At 38.5% G+C, this 21,756-nt stretch overlaps 1 protein-coding gene across 5 annotated transcripts in view; it reads right to left on the bottom strand.

The window, feature by feature from the left end:
- Nucleotides 1–21,756, bottom strand: part of adarb1b (adenosine deaminase RNA specific B1b) — a 177,908-nt gene that overhangs the window by 70,509 nt on the left and 85,643 nt on the right. The window contains exon 3 of one of the 5 annotated variants that reach the window (XM_048194548.1): nucleotides 14,977–15,009. The exons of the other annotated variants lie outside the window; for them this stretch is intronic. The gene's annotated coding sequence lies outside the window, so the exon portion shown is untranslated. The remainder of the gene's footprint in view (nucleotides 1–14,976; nucleotides 15,010–21,756) is intronic. 5 annotated transcript variants of the gene reach the window in all.

The following is a 21,756-nucleotide window of genomic DNA, read 5'->3' as shown; positions in this document are numbered from 1 at the left end:
ACAGAGTTTGACTGTCTCAAGATCAAAGCAGACCAGGTGAGACCGGTTTTAACGCTGCCAATGAAACTGAGAAAAGCACTAAACCACCACTGCCATATTCCGTTTAAACAAAGCACAGGAATTCAATAAAAGAATACATAAATCACACCTCCAGACAGAACAGAGTTCTCTGAGAGGAAAAAAAAAAAAAAAACTAAAGATAAAGGAATGAGAAACCTCTGCCAACAACAGACAGCTTAGGTGAGAAATCAGTCAGGGTTGAAACGGTTCCCATAAAACAAGAACCGTACGGTTTTCAACCCACAGTTTGATACATTGTTAGTACTGGCATTAATTTAATGTTTAACGATACCTCTTAAATAATAAAAGGTGTCTATTTTTAAACCTAATTACAGTGATTCTCTCTACTGCTGAGGTCCTGTACAGTTAGAGATGAAATAAACTGTAATTAGGTGTAGCAATAAAACAATACAAGCTGTCTTAAAGAGTTAGTTCACCCAAAAATGAAATTTCTGTCATTAATTATTCACCCTCATGTCATCCCAAACCTGTAAGACCTTCATTCATCTTCAGAACACAAATTAAGATATTTTTTGATGAAATCTGTGAGCTTTCTGGCCTCTGATAGACTTCAACATTATTACCACTTTCAATGCCCTGAAGGTAGTAAAGACATCGTTAAAATAGTCCATGTGACTACAGTGGTTCAACCTTAATGTTATGAAGTGACGAGAATACTTTTTGTGCGCCAAAATAACGACTTCATTCAACAATTTCTTCTCTTTCCTGTCAGTCTCCTTCCGTGATTATGTCCGAACGCTGACTCAGTACTGGCTGACGCTTTACAAATGAGCATCACAATGTTTGCGTGTGATGCTGACGCAGGAGCTGGCCAATAACGAGTTTCCTGTTTCAGTAGAAATAACATCAACACAAACGCTGCGTGTTTCAAGGCACTTCAGTGAGCTGTTAAGTTGACCTCAACAGAGGCACTACCACCTTCTTCCTAAGGGGGGCAGGAGCACTCAGACTTACTGAAACCTACAGAAGGGAACTCCTACTGTATGTACCAGAGATTAAATGGAGGAGGCGGCTGCCTAGAAGATGCTACAGTAGAGTGCACATGGTACGCAGAGAAGAACAGAGGCATTCTTGCTGTCAGTCATCACCAGACTCAGAGGCCTTCCTCAGGGCGACAGAACCTGCTTGGATGAAGAATGACCAGAGAGAGAGTGATAGAGAATGAGAGGGCGGGAGATGCAGACAGGCTATTTTCCCACAGGGAATTAAGTCTGTAGGTTCTCATGAAGATGACGCAGAGAGAGAGCAGAAGCTTGTGTGCCCATCTCTGCTGCAGTGCACTGCAAGGCTGTTTCCCCCCGCTCCTGCTCCCAGCAGCTATGCTGGCAGAGCGGGCAGGAAATATAAAGCCATTAGACAGTGAAAAAGACATGAGGGGAAAATTACTGCTGCTGCCCCGAGTGTGAACTTCCGACAGCCAAGTCAGTAGGATATTAAATTTATTTAAAGATGCCTGGCTAATATCCTCTGTAGTCTGGTTTTACGATTTCCCTTAAGTCAACGCTGCATATACAGGCAAGGCACAAACATCAGAAATGTGTAAATATTTGGTCAAAGTGTACCTTGTAAACTAGCTCCTCTGTAATATCAACAATATTGGCTCCTGTGTTGAAAGTACAGGTATCGAGGGACGTAGTAAACTTGCAGGGTATTGCTCGCTGTGCGCTAATAAGTGGAGGAGAAAACCGATACCATTTACAGACGTATGACCTTCTCTTATTCTCCAGTTACACCACAAGGGATCGGAAGCTTTGGCCCATTAGCAAGAGTCATTAACACTGTCTAAGTGCAAGTGGTCTAACACAACAACAGCACTGTTGCAGACTCGCTGGCTCCAAAGTAGGATAAGATGTTCTGGACCAGTTAAAACAAAGCAGAAAAAACAAAGAAAAACAGACTTCTTTGGATTGAGTACCATCGCTGGTTACTGTGTGAATTCTTGGCAAGGTGTCGCAATAGTCCAGGTCTGACTGTATGTAGCAGGACCGGGCATGAGAATAATGCTCTGCTGTTTCTCCTTTGGAAAACAACATTCAATGGTTCCAACTTCTAAGAAGTGGAGACAATCTCAACATTGACCGCACTGCCTGAAACAACACTGTCAACCCCTATAGGACCCCCAGAGCGAAGCAGAGGAACCGGTCACAGTGTGGAATGACGGGTAAGGCCATGTTTAATCTACTTCTTGAAACCTAAAAATCCAGATCCATTCTTGCGCCTCCACTCTTTACTTGCACTTGACAGATTGGGGTTGTTTGTTTGCGTTGCGTTTCAGTATTCTCTGGGGCTTGCTATTTGGGTCATCTCTCCAGGGAGAGGCAAGGATAGTGTGCAGAAACCAGCTGGCCGGCACAGCTGGGGCTCATGGAACCCACCGGGTGACATCTGCAGTTCTGAGGCCAAGGGCGGGTACCCAACTTTGCCACCTGGGCACTGATTAGGCCTTTAGGGAGTGAGAAAAATCAGCAGAAGACCCTTAAAAATGAGAGGGTGAACTGTCAAATTTGCCTTGAGCAGAGAACTGTGGTGTAGCTATAGCTAAACTTTTCCTAAGCCTCAGAGGGTGGCCTTATACTGTAACAAAACGACGGGTGACGCAGTGCAGCTTGTACCCAACAAAGAAGTCTTCCAGGCCAGGACAAATGAGGGAAGTATCGTAACCCCCCCACACAAAACACTCTGCTCCAACAAAGCCCGCTCTGTAAATTCGTCAATGAGACTAAATCTGTTTCTATTGAGCTAGGAGTTTTGCTCTTTGGTAGAAACCGAAACCCAGTGATTAGTAAGGTCCAGCATCAACCTGTGACAATCCAGACCAGTTACACCTCTGAAGATAAGATCTTTCACAACACTGTTCACCACTCTTGTCAGAGCAGCAGAACAATGCCCCTGAGTTTTTTCCCACGCAGGAACTCATGAGGCGCTCCAGCTTGTGTTACAGCAGTTGTGTTTAAGTAGGCCAGGAGTGTCTAAAAGAGAGATTGAGAGAGTAAGCAAGAGGGATCTCACACTTTGCTCGAGGGGGAACTGGTGGGTTTGAACCAGCCAAAAATTAAACACTGTCATCATTTACTCACCCTTTTGCTGTTTCTAACCTGTATGACTCTCTTTCTTTTGCAGAACACGACATGTTGAATAATGTTCCAGCAGTTTTGGTCCCTATTATGAGGGTTCCAAAAACTTTCAAGCTCCAAAAAAAGAACATAAAAGTTGTCTGAAGCAACATGATACTTTATGTGATGAAAAGATTGAGTCTTTATTCACACTCAAATCAAAACCTTAAATCAATGCACAACATTCAAATATGGTTACAGGAACCTCAAATGTCATGATGTTTGGTCACGTGTAAGAACCAGTGTGGTTTTATGCTAGTTGACATTTGAGGTTTGTGTTACCACGTTTTATTTAGTCTGTGCATGCATGTGTTGACTGATGTTTTGATATTTGAGTGTAAATAAACGCATACATTTCAATGTTAAATATACAGTACAAAGTCTGAGATTCATTTCAAACTACCTTTATTCAAAAGTGTTGGATTTTAATGACTTTAATATGGCATCTCTAGTGGCTAACTTTAAACTAAAACTTAAAAATGAAAAGATCTGCAAATACAGAGAAAAAAAAAAAAAACATTTCACTAAATCTTCTTGGGCCCTAATAATTCCCAACACAGGAGTCTTGGAGTACCACCAACAATACACATTGTGGATGTCTCCCTTATCTGACAGACTCATTTCATATCTTGGAGTCTACTATTGAACAGATGAGTTGATTCAGGTGTGTTTGATTAGGGAGACATATGGTATTGATGGTACTCCGGTATTAGGGTTGGTGGGCACTGCTCAGATTTTTTTCCCAACCAGCATCTAACTGATCAAAACAGGAAAAAAGGTTTGAATACCACTAAAGCTTGACCTTAAATCTATAGACCAAAATAAAACAAACTAGTTTATACAAGGTTGTTGCATGAGGCAAAGAGAAACAGGAAGGAAAACATTGAACAGTGATGACTGCAGTCTGTACAGGAGGGCGTAGAGTTTAAAGCTGGCTGCCGGTCTGCCCAGCATTCAATTCTCCAATCAGTGGGCATGCTCTAAAGCAAACACAGCCATTTCCGCTGAACATGGAAGTAAAGGCTGCTTGTAATTCCTGAATACCATCATGGGGGAAGGGGCATATCTGCGTCTATGGTATGAGACCTTGTTCTCCGTCCCATCTGATTTGGTCTTAAGCTCAGACAAGCTTTCCTCCATCCAACATCAACATCAGCCTGCGCTCTATTCTGTCTCTATCCCAACACTACACAACATCTGGCCATCTACAACACCCCCAGAAACAGCAAGCCAGGCAGGCACACATAAGCCAAACCCCGGCAACCATTCGCCTGACAGAAAGACTGATATCCACAAAGGGTTCATCCAATCTGCTGTATATCATTACACAGGAATTATGTTCAGAGAAAACCTCATTAACCCCACCTGCAATTCAGTGACACAAAAAGCCCTGAGGAAGAAAAATAAAAAGGAGCTGGAGGTGGTAAATTGCTTCAGAGGACCCGGGCTAAATCAGATCAATCATTAGCATATAGCGACCATCGTCCCAATCAAACACAACCTTCAGATGATCTTCTGAGGGAGCAGGTGATCATACAACAGCACACAAATAAGAAACCAGAAAGCCTGGTTGTGTTTGCACTGTGCTAACATTTATTTTCTACAGGGTTGTTTATTTTTCTTCAGAGTGCGAGGGTTTGAGACGTAGTCGGCACTGCAGAGAAATAGCATGTCGCTGTTCTCCTACACCCTTGAGCTGCCATTAAATATATAAACTCCCATATTCATGTTTTACACAACTCTTTCATTACATGCCTCTTTTGCTCTCCGAGCCTATCTGAAATATTTACAAACTCATTGAGACGTCAGAAGGCAAGGAGCCCTTTCTTTTAATTCTAGTTCTCCAGTACCAACTCACAAATGCTTTGAAAAAAACTGCTGCACTGAGCCAACGGGATGAAGTTACATAACAAAACTGCATAAGAGTACAACCAGAGAAGAGAACTCAGGGTACCAGGATTCATTCATGCCATATTAACATCATCAAGGATAGATTCAGGGCTTGAAGCAGTCAGGATTTAAGAATTTGTACACTTTTAATTCATCATTTTAATTTTAAATTGAGAACACCCACAGGAATTTGAATTGGAATGATGGGTAGAAGAATTTAGAATTTAAAGGGGACCTATTATGCCCCTTTTCACAAGATGTAATAAGTCTCTGGTGTCCCCAGAATGTGTCTGAAGTTTCAGCTCAAAATACCCCACAGATCATTTATTATAGCTTGACAAATTCGCCCCTATTTGGATGTGAGCAAAACACGCCGTTTTTGTGTGTGTCCCTTTAAATGCAAATGAGCTGCTGCTCCCAGCCCCCTTTCCAGAAGAGGGCGGAGCTTTAACAGCTTGCACTTCAGATACTCAACAACAACAAAGCTGGAGAATCTCACGCAGCCAAAATGATGATTGTCTGTAGCAGTGTTCAGCCTTACATTGTTCAAACCGGAGTCGGACACTGATGGAGAGATACAACTTTTAGAATGCATCTGGACATTTCTGAACGGTTAGTGGAAATATTTATGTAGTTGCTGTGGAGTTGATTCAACTCATCGACTAGCATGTGCCGTCATGTTAATCTTTTGTGCAAATCCAGTGTTGAATTGACCCTCGTTTGTGAAGCTGTCCAGCGTAAAATGATTTGTGCAAAAATATAACACTTTTCCAACTTATGGGGATTATTAAAAAAAAAAAAAAAAAAAGGAGTGGGTGGATTTTTGCTGTTATAGGCTGGTCGTTTACACACTGTGGATACATATCTGTCTTCAAACACCTTATAAAAGTAAATTTAGCATAATAGGTCCCCTTTAAGAATTGGCTTGCTTTTAATTAATCAGTTGGATTTTAAATTGAACTAGCCACACCAACAGGAAATTGAATTGGAATGACAGGAAGAGGAATTTTACATTCTCTGGATTTACTAAAGATCCATAAAATATGGGCCTACAGTATTTATACCTGACTTCACAAAGTGATTTAGTCATGTACCTCAAATTCACAGAAACAAACGACATGCTTTGCTACTCCCGAAAATCAATATTCAGTGTTCATATTTTACATTCAAGGCATCACCAATGGATTGGCAGCATAATCCATTATGATGACATTTTCTATCATCTCTCTTTAAACACATCATCACTTCAGCTCGAGGCTCTAATCAATTCAGTCAGAGCCTTTCCGTGGGGTCAACCATGCAGAACAGCAGCAGCTGTGACGAGGTAATTTGGAGCCCCAGCGGCACCCACTGATGGGCCACAAGGCATTGTGGGTAGATTCTCAATGGCCCTCAATGACAAACGGAGCTCCTGTGAAATGGAAACACGTTCTGGTTTCACCTCAGTAAGAGAAAATAATGAGAGACTATTACGAGAGGTTACTCTGCTTGTGTTAACAGACAAGTGTACGCTAAGTGTAAAGTGCTCAGATTACAACTGACGAGGAAAGTCAGGTTTCAAAACTAGAGGAAGTAATATTGGATTTTAAAGGAATAGTTTAACCAAACATGATAAAGCCGTCGCCATTTACTCACCCTTACGTCATTACAAACCCCTATTAGTTACTTGCATCTGAAGAAATGGAGAAATTCTGAAGACTGTTTTCATGCAATTACAAGAAAAGATACAGAAGTGTTTAAGCATCAAAAGACAAGTAAAAGCACCACAAGAGTATCAAAAACAAGGCCTGTGACTCATGAAAAAATAGACCATTTAAAGTCGTTACTCAAGCAAAATCTTGACTTCCGCTCCAGCTCTTCTTGAAGCATTCATTAAATTCAGTGAAGTCCGTTTTGTGAATAAATTAATTATTTTGCCTCAAATCATTTCAACTAATTAATTGATCTTGTTCACAAAATGATTCATTCAACCCACTACAGATTTTCAGTGAATAACGACTTTCAATCTGAAACTTTCAGTTTCCAATAACTGACACAAACTTATATGACTTTAGATGACTTTGAATATAATGAATGAGTCATATGTACTACTTTCATGATGCATCCTTTTTTTGAAGCTTAAAGGCTTTGATTTCCCATTTATTGGAAAAAAAGATGAGCACAGTGTTCCGAATTACATTAAGAATCTCATTATTCAGGTATAACTCGGACACCAGACATATTGACCCCTAATCAAAGAACACACACACACACACACACACACAAAAAAATGCTGGGTTGTTTTAACTCAAATTTGGGTCAAAATTGTGTCAACAGTTGGGTTACATTTTTTAAATTAAAATTTTAAAAAACAATGGTTGGGTTTGTTCATATTTGACCCAAATTTGAGTTGAAACAACCCAGCATTTTTTAGAGTAATATATTCTGTCTTTGCCACAAACCAAAGGCTGAAGCCTTTTCCTCATATAAAAAAACAAAACTCAAAAACCTTTCATCCACTCACACCCCTGACACCCCTAACACAACAATATCTGACACCACCACTCCGATCAGATAGCGCTGAACCATCTTCCCGACTCCATGCAACAGGGCCGATATGTGGGCTACGATTTCAAATACCACACAATAAATCACACACAGACATATTCCTCACCGCAGACGCGCAGCAGAAATGGCAGTTGTTTCTTGGAGGAGGAATTTAAGAACAAAGCTGCGATTCTGCTTTTCCCAGAAACAGGTTTGCATATCACAACTGTCTCCTCCTTCCCTTGGATTCATTTAAACTCAAGCCTGTTTATGATCTGAATTATAAGATATTAAAATGCCTATGAAAGTTCAGGATTCTAATACACAGGAAGGTAGTATTTATCCAAATACCACAGAATCTTGTCATACTACAGCAACATGGGGATTTCGGCTACGACCACCCTGACATTTCATTAAATTAAATTTGCCCTCTAAAAGGACAGAGCAAACTTGATTATAAAACAAAGACTGCGTTGAAATTGATTTTTTCCACAGGGTTACGAAGAAAAGATCTTTGTTATGTGTTGAATTCCAATGAAGATAAACACAAGACTTCGGTCCTGACGATCAGCTGAGACAGGTCATTAGTACCTCCTGCCTGAGAGACAGACACTCACACTCATTAATACATAGGATATTTTCCCTCAGGGAGCTCAGGGCATCATTCATCTCCTGTGTGTTTTTTTTTTCTCTCTCTCTCTCTCTCTCTCTCTCTCTCTCTCTCTCTCTCTCTCTCAAGCACTGCTGTGAAATTCCCACTTCGCTGAACTTGCAAAAAGCTCCCACATCCCCGAGCAGCCCAGAATGAATGACAATCTATCGGCAAGTCACTCAAGAACTACAAACGGCAGGCCTGAGAGGGAAACTTTATGGCATGGAAATGGCTTTTTGCATTGTTTAAACTCTGGCAAACGTGAGGAACATTCTTAAATGTTACAGAAGAATATTGGTTGAAAAGAGCTGAGGCCTGGGGGTTAGTATACATGCCTTAAACACATGGGAGTTATGTGGAACAAGAAGATTTGATTCCGGGTGACTGATTTTGCAAATAGATGTGTTTCATGAAACATCATCTTTTGTTGCAGTGCTTCCCACACATAGACTTTACTTGGGCCGCCCAAGTATATTTGGAGACACATTTTTGCTTTTATTATTTTTTATCCTCTTATACTTTTATATCCGCGCAAGATAATGAAACCATCCGTGATCGACTAGTTGTTTCGCACCTGCTCATTATGTGTGCGTCAGAACTGTTTACTCCCGCTAGCATTCCCACGGGCGCTGCATGTTGCAAAGTCACAAGGCGGCGCTGTTGCGCGTTCTACAAGCTCGTGCAACTTGGACTGCTTCAAAGTGATTCTTAATGAAAAGCGCAGATTTATGCCAAGCGATTACTAATGAACTCAAGTCGATGAATTATTACAAAGTCTACTTCATGGCCTTTATATAAAATGTTTTAGACGATTGTAAGAATCTGAAGGATTAGCCTGCAATAGTACAGACATTTCAAAATAAGAGTCCCGGTGTATTTCGGGCTTGTTTATAATTAAAAGTCACACGCTAAGTTTTTTCTTTTTCTTTTGGGCATTATTGGTATTTTGGTTACACAATAAATTGTATTTAATTTGATTTCCATTTAATTCATAGTAAATTATTGTAGTCTCCCCCACAGAAAGAAAAGACTAAGAACATTATTTGATACATATATTATTCATTTTATAAATTTTACTAGTAAAATCTGTGTCCTCACTGAGAGAGACACTGTATGACAGCAAGGAGAACATAGGAAAAGGTGAACCATTTAAATGCTGTAATTTTGTATAATTTACAATGCATAATATTAGTATGTAAATAAATGTAATATGCTATGTAATTAAAATTAATTTCAATAAATAAAAATACTGTTAAAAATCACACATTATTTGTTTGTCACATGTAGTAGACGATTTTTGTGCCGTGGGTAAGAGGAGGATTTTTCGCCCGGCTACCACCGCAAGTATATTTCAAAGCTGTGGGAAGCATTGTGTTGTCAGTATTGACTTACCCATATGTCTTTATAAACTCATACTGTACTGAACAAGTAAGTTATTGAAGAATATCCAGTTTTATTTTTTTCATATAATGAAATTAAATTAAACTGGGGCTGTCAAGCTACAAGCATATACAGACTAAAGTCATTATTCAACAACACTACTGGCATTCACCCAAACATGAGAGTTCATAAAAAGCAGTGTCTGAAATTCATGAACATCCACTTCACAAAACCAGCCAATCATTTGTTAATGAAACAGACTGATTAACCTTTCAGTGATTAGCAAATTGTAAAATGTCTAAATTGTATGAAAAGTCAAACAGAGTGAGCAGAAACCTGTAGATATAACGCAACCTCTGAGGGGTTCATTTCAGCAAAGCCAGACCTCTGAGATACCAATACGAGTATATCAATTGTTAATAAGAGCTGGATGATGTGAACTTTTGAAATACACATGTTTGAGGGATCACAGCTCTTTGAAGCTACAAAAACACAGGTAGGAAGCCTTAATACTGATGTAATAAAATATTCAATGTGCCTCTGTTTATCACAGAAGATCGGACTGCTCAGAGACTGCTCAAAACAGAATGGTAAGAACACAAACAACGAGAAAGAGAGAGAGAGAGAGAGAGAGAGAGAGAGAGAAGAATAGCTTGTTAAGGCCATTATTTGACATGAATAGGAGCTGAGGTCATGTTCCTCTTGTGTACTGGTCACTGGTGCCTTTGGCCTGCACGACCCGTAGTACTTTGAGAAGTGTGGTGTAGTGCAGAGCTGTCTGATCCTTTTAATGGGAAGCTCAGAGGCCAAAGCCTCCAGCACTGCTCTCTCCTCACCTGGCTCTCGACAACTGCAGTGCAATTTACTCCGGCAGGAGCGAAACGCATACACAAGCAGCTGTGAGAATACTGACCCATCAGTCTGTCAAGCATGTCTGCAGGACAAGGAGAAAAAGAGAGGAGAGGGGAAGGCAGAGGAAAGGGAAAGGAGCATGAAAAGAAGTGTAAAAATGTAAAAAGAAAAGTGGTAAATGAGAGAGCAGAAAATGAAAAAGTGACGTGTAGCCAAGTATGGTGTCCCATACTCGGAATTTCAATCCAAGTGCACACACACAGCAGTGAGTATTAAACACACACACACACACTGTGAAAACATTTTTGCTGCTGTGCCCGGGGTGCGATTGGGGGTTAGGTGCCTTGCTCAAGGGCTACTCAGTTGTGGGTTATGAGAGAAGAAGAGAACGCTGGTCATTCACTCCCCCCACCTACATTTCCTGCCAGTATTGAGACGCGAAACCACTGAAACCATTAGGCCACAATTGCCTCACTTGTGAGTAGAACAGAAAAAGGAAAATAAGAAGAAAAGAAGATGAAAGATGTAACACATGGGAAAGGGAAAGGCAAGGCAAAGTGAGGAAAGGACATGGGAAAGGGGAAGGGAAGGCCAGGAAAGGAAAGGACATCGCAAAGGCAAGGACATGGGAAAGGGGAAGGAAAGTAAAGGACAGGACAGGACAGGACAGGACAGGACAGGACAGGACAGGACAGGAAAGGAAAGGAAAGGAAAGGAAAGGAAAGGAAAGGAAAGGAAAGGAAAGGAAAGGAAAGGAAAGGAAAGGAAAGGAAAGGAGAAACGGGGGGGTGATGAAATTAAAGATAGAAATAAAATTAAAGAGGAAATAAAAAAGAAAAGGATAAGGAAATGAAAGAGGAAAGGAAATAAATGGCAAATCAAAAGGAAAGGGAAAGATAAAAGGAAAAGGCACAATGAAATGTAATATGATAGGTGGAGGTAAAAAAAGGGAAGTAAAGGGAAAAACAATGAAGGAAAAACGGTAAAAGAGAACAAGAAAAATAAATGACAAAAGAAGAGAACAAAGGTAGAAAGTAAAAAATAAATGATAGAACAGAAGAAAAAAATGAAAAGATGTGAAAATAGAAATAAAAAAGAAAAGAAAAGAAAAGGGAAGAAAAAGGGTAAAGAAATGAAAGAAGGAAGAGGAAAAGGGAAAGAAAAGAGGAAATGAAAAAGGAGTAATATTAAATATGTAAAGAAATTTCAAGAGTAAAATGAAAAAATTATACGGAAAGAAAAGGCAAAAGGAAAAGGGTAAGGAAATCAAAGAGGAAATGCAATAGAAAAGATAAAATGAAATGAATGGCAAAAGGCAGAGGCAAAAGAAAAGGTAAAAGGAAATTAAAGGGGAAAAAAATGGTAAGGAAATGAGAGGAAAAGAAAAGCAAAAGGTAAAAGGATAGGTGAAAGGAAAAGGAAAAGGAACAGGAAAGGGAAAAGCAAGGGCAATACCCATGTTCCAAACACAAATACATCAAGCTGTGCATCTGAACTGATTTTACTACAGTAAACAGTCCTGAGATCAGTGAAACAAGCTGCAGCAGTGCACCAAAACAGGAAGAACAAAGAGATGAGAGAAACAACGCCCAATAGAAGCTCCAGGATCCTCTCACGGCCGGAGAGCAGAATGAAGAAATCATCAAGTTTGGATGCTGAGGCAGGCTCACTCAGCAAGTGCTGAGGAATGGCCTCCCAGACTGCCTCTTATTTCATACAGGATCCAAACACACTACACCACACAACACGGACAAGTGCAAGCAACGCGCTTCCTCTCCCCATTCTTGCTCAGTTCGCAAGTTCTTTCTGTCAAAGTGGCGGTTTCCCTCAGGTCCTTTCTAAAAGTTCAGTTCTCTCATTCCACCTGCAAGTCACCGTTTGGCTATTACGACTCCATTTCACACTTAGAGTGTTTATGGTTAGCGGTTCCAGAATGAGAATTGACTAAAATATTAGCATATGGTACAGCATGTAGAGGGAGGAAAAAACTCAAGTGTAAATGGCACAGCGTTTTAATGAGCTGTTGCTGTTCTGTTATTAGCTCTCTGTGTAGGAGTTGACGTTTATTAAAAACAAAAAAAATTTCAGGCACGTCCCAAACCACAAGCAGGCTAAAAGAATGTTTTACTCTTTTATGAATGCATTTAAGATGAAATCCACAGGTAAAGTTGTGTTTTAAAGACAACTTTCTGCACTGAAAAAAGTGATTTTGGAGAGTGGTAAATATAATCTGTGGAAACCATATAAAATGTACATGATTATTGCAGCCAGCCAACGAATTCTAAAGTAATGGGTAAATTCTACATATGCTACCCATTCGTCAACAGTAAGAACCATCACATAGAAAAATGCAGTAAAATATACCCCCAAACCGTGAGTTTTTTTGCTTTAAATTGCGCATGCGTCAGCCCGCGTTTTTGAGTGAGTGTGGGCGACGCTGGATCCTCTCTCTGGCTGCCATCGAACAGCAGAAGTGAAGGTAAGCTATTTACATAGGAGTGCTATATATTTTTTAATTATGAGATATTACACTTCACTTGTATTCGGCTTTCGTTTGTTTAACATGCAATTACTTGAAATTAAAGTTTGAATCTGTCGCTGGCGTCACCATGGCCCGGGACACATCAAGCCACGTCGGACAACGTCGGACCGTAGGTCAGGCAACTTGGTTTATTGTGTTCCACGCGTCGGTTTGATGTGTTCAAATAAACTAATTGACCCCGACGAAAGCAGACGTGCCGTTGCTAGGATGAGAATGCGTTGACACGCAACGGCACGTCTGCTTTCGTCGCTGCTAGTTCTTTGCCATCGGTTTGTTGTGTCCCGGGCTTTCAATGTCTGCACAACTGCCGGTAAGTTGAAATGCCGTCGTGGTGTGCTTTTTACAAGATTAGTCAGCATGCATGACTGTGTCTGACCGCTGGTTTTAAGGTTAGAAACTAGTCAAAGCCAGCTTTTTCTAATATATTGAATGGGCGCAGGATTAAAAATAAAAACATAGTAACGTTACCACTGTATCCCACGAGTGTGTGTGAAAACACCAACTGTTGCTGCACCTAAGTTTTTTAAGGAATTGTGGGATCACGTCCAACATTTTGGTCAGTCACTGTTGTGTAAATCTGAAGAGACACAAAGAGTTTAGTCTAAGAGTTTAGATACAAGAAAATCTTAATGTGATTGGATATCCAGCACTGCTTTGATCTCCTCACTTCTCCTTTCTGCTCTGATCTGGATGTCCTAAAACAGGGATATGTTTTATTATCCAACATTATTGAAACAACATTTGATAGATCAGTGAGTTATAAAACAGGTTCATTACTTGACATGTTGTGTAAAGCTGTTGTGCTGCACTATATTTTGTATTCTAATATCTACACTATATTCCTATGTTTCATAGGATTTTTTGGATTAAAAACATTGATCTGATGAACCATCTGAATGTCTTTATTGTGGGGGGTACATTTTACCTTCTCTGAATAAGTAATTGTTATGAACTGATATTAATTAACTTTGATTTGAAGAGATAATTTTTACCTAATTTTCATGAGTAAGTAGCTGTTGAATATATACATATATGTGAGGTATTGTTACCCAATTTATGCAAGCGTTTAATAGCTTTTTACTTCAGATAGTTTATACTCAATAAATGGGATTAAATCTACCCCACCAAAGTCGATGCAAATTGTTACCTCACATTTATTGGGTAAATTCTATAGATTAGTTTTTACAGTGTGGGTAAAATAAGAGTTTTAAAATAAATTACTGCTGGAATTCCATCTGCTACATTTACTCAATCTCATACGAATCACTACATGAAATCGCAGACTTACTCTTCATTTGGACAACTAATCTCACCCGAATAGTCCTTAAGTCACCTGGTGCACGGCAGATGCTCGCCTTGGCCTACTAAGACAGGCTCTGACTTAATTTGATCTAGAGTATATTACAATTCCAATCATATTACGAGGTCAGGATAGATGCTCTTATGTCTAGGTTGCATTAGGGAGGTTGAATGGAAGGAAAAGGACACTGGAGGACAGGGCATCTGCAGGGTGTTTTCACTCTGTCACAGGGACCTGAATGAAAACTAGCATGGAGCCATGAACAGCATATTAATAGATAAAGCCCAACAGGTTGGTACAAGGACAAATTTCAGCACTCTGGGCAGTTTGAGGGTTTGCAACATGTTTGGCATGTCGATCGTTAACTCAACCAACTAGCTGATTAGTGAAGCCCACAAGCTTTAAATTAGTTCCAAGTTTGTTGTAATATCTTTAGAAGCAGCACTTCAATTAGCATGCTTTAATTAGTATGCTAAAGTTTGCCAAATCAAAAACAAGCTCCACTTGTAATGAACAAAAAAATCGGCATGTTTCTTAAAAATAAATTGTGCTTCCACTTAAATTAGACTACTTATAAAGGCCCTCGTTAAAGGGATTGTTTACCAAAAAAAAAAAAACATTTATTTCATCATTTACTCACCCTCGTGTCATTTCAAGCCCGTATGACTTTCTTCTGTGGAACACAAAAGAGGATATTTTGAAAACTGTCACAAGGTTTTTTTTGTCCACACAATGAAAGACAATGTGGTCAAATGCTGTTTAGACCCCAAAGGTCTTCAAAATATCTTCTTTGGTTTTCCATAGAAGAAAGAAAGTAGGGATGAACAATGAACCAAAATAAAACCAAACTCACAATATGGCTGCAATTAAATTAAATGAACATATACGTTGTACATTTCAGTAGGGCTGCCCCCTAATAGTCGACTAACCGTTAGCAGACTAGAAGAGGCTTGTTCGACCAAGATTTTATTAGTCGGTTAGCCACAGAAGAAAGGGAGTGGCGAAGTCACGCAGAATTGTTAACGGAAGATTGTTAACGGCAGGAAATCCAAACATTCGCCCATCATTCATTGACCTCAAATATTGCTTATTACTTGAAACATGCAAGTAGTAGTAGCAACTTTACAAGTCCGCTCGCTCTAATGTTAGCCTAGTCCTAGATAAATGTGCACTATTATTATTTGGCGCATATCCATGCTTACTTGTGTGGAGAGCGTGCTTAATGCATGACATACAGGCGCCGGTGCGATCACTTGCATTCAACTTAAAATACAATGCAAACTCACAATAACTAACAACAACGGCAAAACGTTGTGCTTTTGTAAAATAAAGCAAAAAATCTGCATGCGCTTTCTGCCGTCTTGGTCTCGGTGAACTTGAGCACATAACAAACATGAACCGAAACTCAGCAAATACTTTCCTCACAGACACGAGAAATGTATCTATTGAAAGCGAAATGTCTACTTTTAAGCGAACCAATTCAAATGGAAAATATTCTCAAATTATGTAATCTATATGAAACATGCATATAAGCGCATCTACTTCTGCAGAGATGATGAGTCAGCATCGTTGACTTGATCTCTGCAGCCGAAAACACAGAAAACATTAGCAATAAATTATTAAAATGTTTAGACAGTCTCCTTGCGGGTAATGTTAAAGTTGTTCTGTAAAATAAAATCGTTTTTATTAAATAAAATAAAATAGAAAATGTATTTATTATTTTGTTTAACATTTTGTTTCACATGTTCATATTGACATGGGGGGTGGAACACCTAGCAACTTTCAAAATTAAGTAGTTTTGCACATCCCTAGTACATTTTAACATTCCCATAACAAGAATAACCACAGAGCATAGAGCATCGATCTGGATATTACCTACATGGCCTTCAAAGCAGCTTCTTCCTGCCCTCTTTCTCACCTCCATCCTTATCATTAATTACTATTTGCACTCAAACCCACCCCTGCAATAAATCACGTTTTCAAAACTACAACAGCCGCTCTGGCAACTAATGCCGAAATACAATCCATAATCACGCTTGCGTTTTCTCGGTCACCCGTGTTGTGTTGGCACTCTCCAAGCTCGTCTTGCACAAGTCTGATCGGATTTTTACCAGTCTGAAACGAGCAAGATTAAAAGACGGTAGAACAAAGGAAAACACTGTTGGAGATAATCACGAGAATAATACGAGCAATTTGCTATCGCTCGACAGTTAGACCATTTGGAAATGGGCTTGAGGAAAATAATCTTCTATTAAAATGATTTGACATGCTTGTTCTTCCGTTCCAACTCTTTTTTTTGTGGTCTACATTAAAAGGGCCAATTATGAGGACTGTGTTTGTCTCAAGCCTGGAAAACGATAGAACTTACATGGGGTTATTGTTTGCCATTTGACAGTTATTGCATTGAGTAGCGGATATGAAAAGGGAATGTGGAAACGAGAGGGTCAGTCCAGTTAACGGAGTTGTTGGAGAATGGGGTTGATAAGGGATAAACCTTCATGGAGCTGAGCACAGACGAAGTGCAGAGAGAGAGGAAGGCAGCTCAGGTCTTGCAAAGCTTTCTCTGCCCTAAATTACTGGGATAAACACCAAGTTTGGTAAACCTTTATTTATCCTGCTGGCAAATACTGTACCATTTTCATGCACCTCATAGGATGTCATAGGCATCTCTATCCTTGTGGAGAGAAGCAACCTAGCAACTTTGCTCTAGACTCAACAATAATAATAGTCATCATTTACTGAGCCCAAAATATTAATTCTTGCATGAAACCAAAAAGGATAATACAAGGTAGACATCTGAGCTTCATTTCATTCAGTCTATGTTCATTTATAATGCTAAGTTCTGATTTCTGATTTGTAACTCTTGAAAACTCACACTTAGGAACCAATGATTTATGGTGTCAATAACGTGACACAGTATGTCAGCTTTTTTGTGCAAACAAGTGCAAATGAGAACTACAGGAGGAGGAATGATTTTCAATGAACAATAGCCAAGTTTACAGTTTACCAATTAAAATCATTCCAATTGTAGCCGAATTTGTAGCATTACCGCTGGAAGGTATGAGGAAAAGACAGGCACAGGTGGCTGTGCATCTCTAAGGAGCATCTCAATACTACCCCGCCCTCCTCCGAAATGCAGAAGCATGTGGATGAAGGTTCGTAGTAATGATACACCGAATTCCTTTAGTGTATTTAATAAATGTGTCATTTCACTTTTACTCCAGTCTGATTTTGCCGCCGCCGTTTTGCATTCTGACGACCCCAGACCTCTTGACATTGATGACGTAGGCGCAAAGAAATCAGTTTAACGTGTTTACTAGGGCCCTATGAAATCCGTTTTATTTTTTCCCAAATTCCGTTTTATTTTTTCCCAAATTCCGTTTTTTCCATTTAATTTTTCTGGATTCTGTTTTTTTTAATGGTTAAATTAAATGTTAGTAATCAAAAAGCATTTCTAATTAATTGAAATAATGAATCTTGTCTAATTTACCAACAATTTAATAAAAGTTTAACAAAAAAATTACATTTTTTTAAGGGCCCTACGATAAACGTTTTATTCTTTCCCCTCAAATTTTATTTTTTATCAAATTCTGTTTTCTGGATTCCATTTTAATGGTTTAATTCCATCTTAATAATCAAAAAGCATGTCTAATTAATTGAATTCTTAAAACAACAATATTTATTAATTAAAAAATATATTTTTATGATTTTTTTTTCAGAAGTTCTGCTGTGTATTTAATTTTTCTGGCAATCAAATGAACGCATACCATTTAATTTATCTTTTAATTATGAAATTAAACTTTGTCAAACAATGTGCTGCACAACAGAGCTTTACTGTTAAAATTAAAACATGGAAGAAACACTGAGATTATTGTTTAAAAATATATTTTAATAATTTATTGTTAAATTAATTTATCTAAATTCTACTGTACAACAGTAATATGTTTCTGTCAAGTTAAATCGAACTTTTATTTTGACGGTTTGCCTAGAGCTTTGAGTTTCTCTGTGTTTATGACGGTAGTTTTCTCAAACGAAGCAGTTAAATGCTGATGAAGTGACTTTCAGAGCAGCTCTGGAGATGAATTTGTGCGTTCATGTAGTGAGGCGACAGGACGAAAACATTGCGAGCGTCGCATGTGCTTCAGCGTACGTGCACCCCCGCGCGAGAGTGTGTGAGGCGGTGTGAGGTAAAAGAAACTGCGCTTCTGCATCATTCATTTCAGAGTCACACATGCATGCAGGATTCATGTTTAAATTTTTGCAGTTTAATATTCACAGACACTAGTCTATATCGCGATTTAATTTAAGTGTACTGACCTGCTTTAATTCATTCATCAAAAATTTGACAAATTCCGTGACATTCCGCGTTATATAGTAAATTCCGTTTTTATGAATGGATTCCGCGATTCCGTGATCGCGGAAATTATAGGGCCCTAGTTTACATGGCAGAATTTTTATTTTGTTCGGTTTATAGAAAGGTTTATCCCAACCCTCCCAAACTGATTACAATTACATTTGGTGTGGGCATTTTTATTCCGACTGAGGTGTTTATATGGAGTATTTTCATTTGGATTGGACTTTTAAACCGATAAGGAATGATGATAATATAGCAAAATTATATGTAATACTACATATATATTAAATTTAAAAATCTATGAAAAATTATTAAAAAATGTATACACACCAAAATGTATTCCATTTCATTCATTAATACAGTATATTCACTATAGTTTAAAAAAACTGAATTTTTTTAAAAAACTGAAAAACTGAATAAATGTGACAAGATCTCAGAGTTAAGCTGTGTCAGAAAAAAATAATCTTAATTATGTCAGATAACACTTAAGCAAAACATGGTCAGGTCAAATTGTCTCAATTTTTGGTTCCAAATTTTTATCAATTTTACTGGTAGTCCACTGTATGAAGAATTTTTGGATATAATGTGTCACAGTTTATTTTATTTTGCTATCCTCACTTACATAAATGAACTATAGTGTCCTGCACCCACTAGTAAAAATATATAACAATTTATATCTAATGTCTCAATTTTTGGTTTGACTGTATATATAAAGCATTTAATAATAATAATAATAATAATAATAATAAAAAAACATTTATATCACCATCACCCAATGGCTAATTTATCATCTACCATGACTAAAGTCTTTTCAACTTTGCTCTACAAAGTTCAACTGCCTATTAATCAACTAAAACTCAAAATCAATTAATTTATTATTAAAAAAAATAGTGTAAAACGCATTTCAAATACACATTTAAATAGACGTGAGTATTGGCATTTTCCTATTAATACACTGAAGGCTTTGTGTATACTATGAATTTCCTTCCATTTTACCAATAAATGATTTTAATTTAATGGAAAATACAGATAATGTACTGCAGAGTCCAGACTTTCTCAATTCATACTGCATGTTATACCACTGTACCATGACAAGTGAGATTTCAGCTCAGTGTATGAACTCTGACACTCTTGTCGATTGGGATGAAACAGGGAGAGCGACGGAGGAGCAGTGCTTGTTGACACGTACTTTAACACACAATCACCGTGTTGGCAGTGAATGTAATCTTAATTTATAGAGAGACGCTTCAACACCGATTACATCATGCCTGCTTCATTTCTACAGGCGAGTGTGGAGGAGACATGACAGGCTGCAGTGCACACTAGAGCTTCAGAGAACTGTTAAGGCAGATGTTCACAAGATTATTTAACATGTGTGCTGAAATTGATTAAAAAACAATCATAACTGATTAACTTATTTAATGACACTTAATTTATTATTGGCAGGTTGCAAAGTCCTTCATATTAAAGGGGACTATAATGCAAAATTCACTTTTACATGATGTTTGAACATAATTGTGTGTGTACACAACCACGCTATAATTATAAAAATCCACCCGCTCTTTTTTTTTAATCCTCATAAAACCTCAACAGTCGCAAGTCGTATCCCTGCTGTTTACGTTCACAGACATAACCGACTGTGTGTTTATGTGAATTTTGTGTGCTTTAGAAATAACTGTATTTGACAGTTTAAGCACAATAAAATATGAAAAAGAAGTTAGTTTAATACTCAGAAGACGTGCCGTCTGACAGCCAGCTTTCTGTGTGTGTGCTTTAGATGTGTGTGCACTCAGAAAACAAATTATAAATATAAAGTTTAAAGTTTAAACTGATATAGATTTAAAACACATGCAGATAATAAACGTTTGTGATTAAAAAGAGCTGCAATGTCCGTGTGCATGATCGCAATATTGATGATAATCAAAACCAAGCAGATGTTTTGTTAGTATTTGGCAGAGTATCCGATGCAGGCAGGAGCTGTTGAAGGAAGTGATTTCCTGGAAAGGGGGCAGGGAGCAGCAGCTCATTTGCATTTAAACATGGAAACAGCATGTTTTTGCATGCACTAAAAAAATGGGTATCTACAACATGGTAATATAAATTATCTGTGGGGTATTTTGAGCTGAAACTTCACAGACACATTCTGACACCCGAGACTTAAATTACACCTCCCTTTTTAACTTAAGTATGATAACTTTATTACAATGGTAACTGTAACTATATTAGAATAATAACTATATTAGCATTCATACCAGCAGAAAATATCTTTCCGTTTATTCTTGCATGTGTCACTTTAAATGCTCATGCTCTTTAAAGCAGGATGGATTCTGAATGGCTGTCAATGATTTTATCGCTCATCAGCTGGGAAAAAAAAAATCAGCTCTCTATAGTTACACTTATGGTGTGGACTCAATTCACAGCACACTTTTCTACAAAGTGTCACAGTGAAATTTGAATAACTACAGATGTAATAAAAAGTAATTTAAGGACAGCTTATGCATGATGAAACTGAGATGAATTTAACCAAGCAAGGTCATCTGACAAATGTGGGACATTGTTAAGTTCTGCTCTATGATGCTGAATTACATCCATGAAGCGTCATGTTTCAGGCCCTATAAACGGCAACCAATTGCTTGGAGCTTAATCCACCAACTGTTCCAGGACAGATCTCATATATAATCACAGATCATAGCTCATCTGAACAAAGCACTGTATGATGCACAGAGTCTAACGGCAGTCATCTCCTCAGCTCTCATAGCTTACGACTGACCTACATGAGGTGTAGCATGACCAGCACATGCACTGCAGGCTCTAGGAGGATACTGAATCCTTCCCCGGAGAGAGACATGAATCCTGAAGTGCTCATTAGACAATTCATTAAGTCCCAACACAGGATTCCCCATATGTGAATTCCCTATCTGCAAAAGTTTTTTGTTTTTCCGTGACAAGAGGTCATTACTGCACAGACAAAATTTGAGATAAATATTAGGAGTGACAATAATACATTAAATAAAAATGTGAATGAGCGAGGGAATGTTTTAATATGACAATATATCTGATTTAGTT

Source organism: Megalobrama amblycephala, linkage group LG6 (genome assembly GCF_018812025.1).
Source record: "Megalobrama amblycephala isolate DHTTF-2021 linkage group LG6, ASM1881202v1, whole genome shotgun sequence".
NCBI classification, from domain to species: domain Eukaryota; kingdom Metazoa; phylum Chordata; class Actinopteri; order Cypriniformes; family Xenocyprididae; genus Megalobrama; species Megalobrama amblycephala.
The sequence above is the reverse complement of the archived record's forward strand: the minus strand, read 5'-3'. Positions and strand labels throughout refer to the sequence as shown.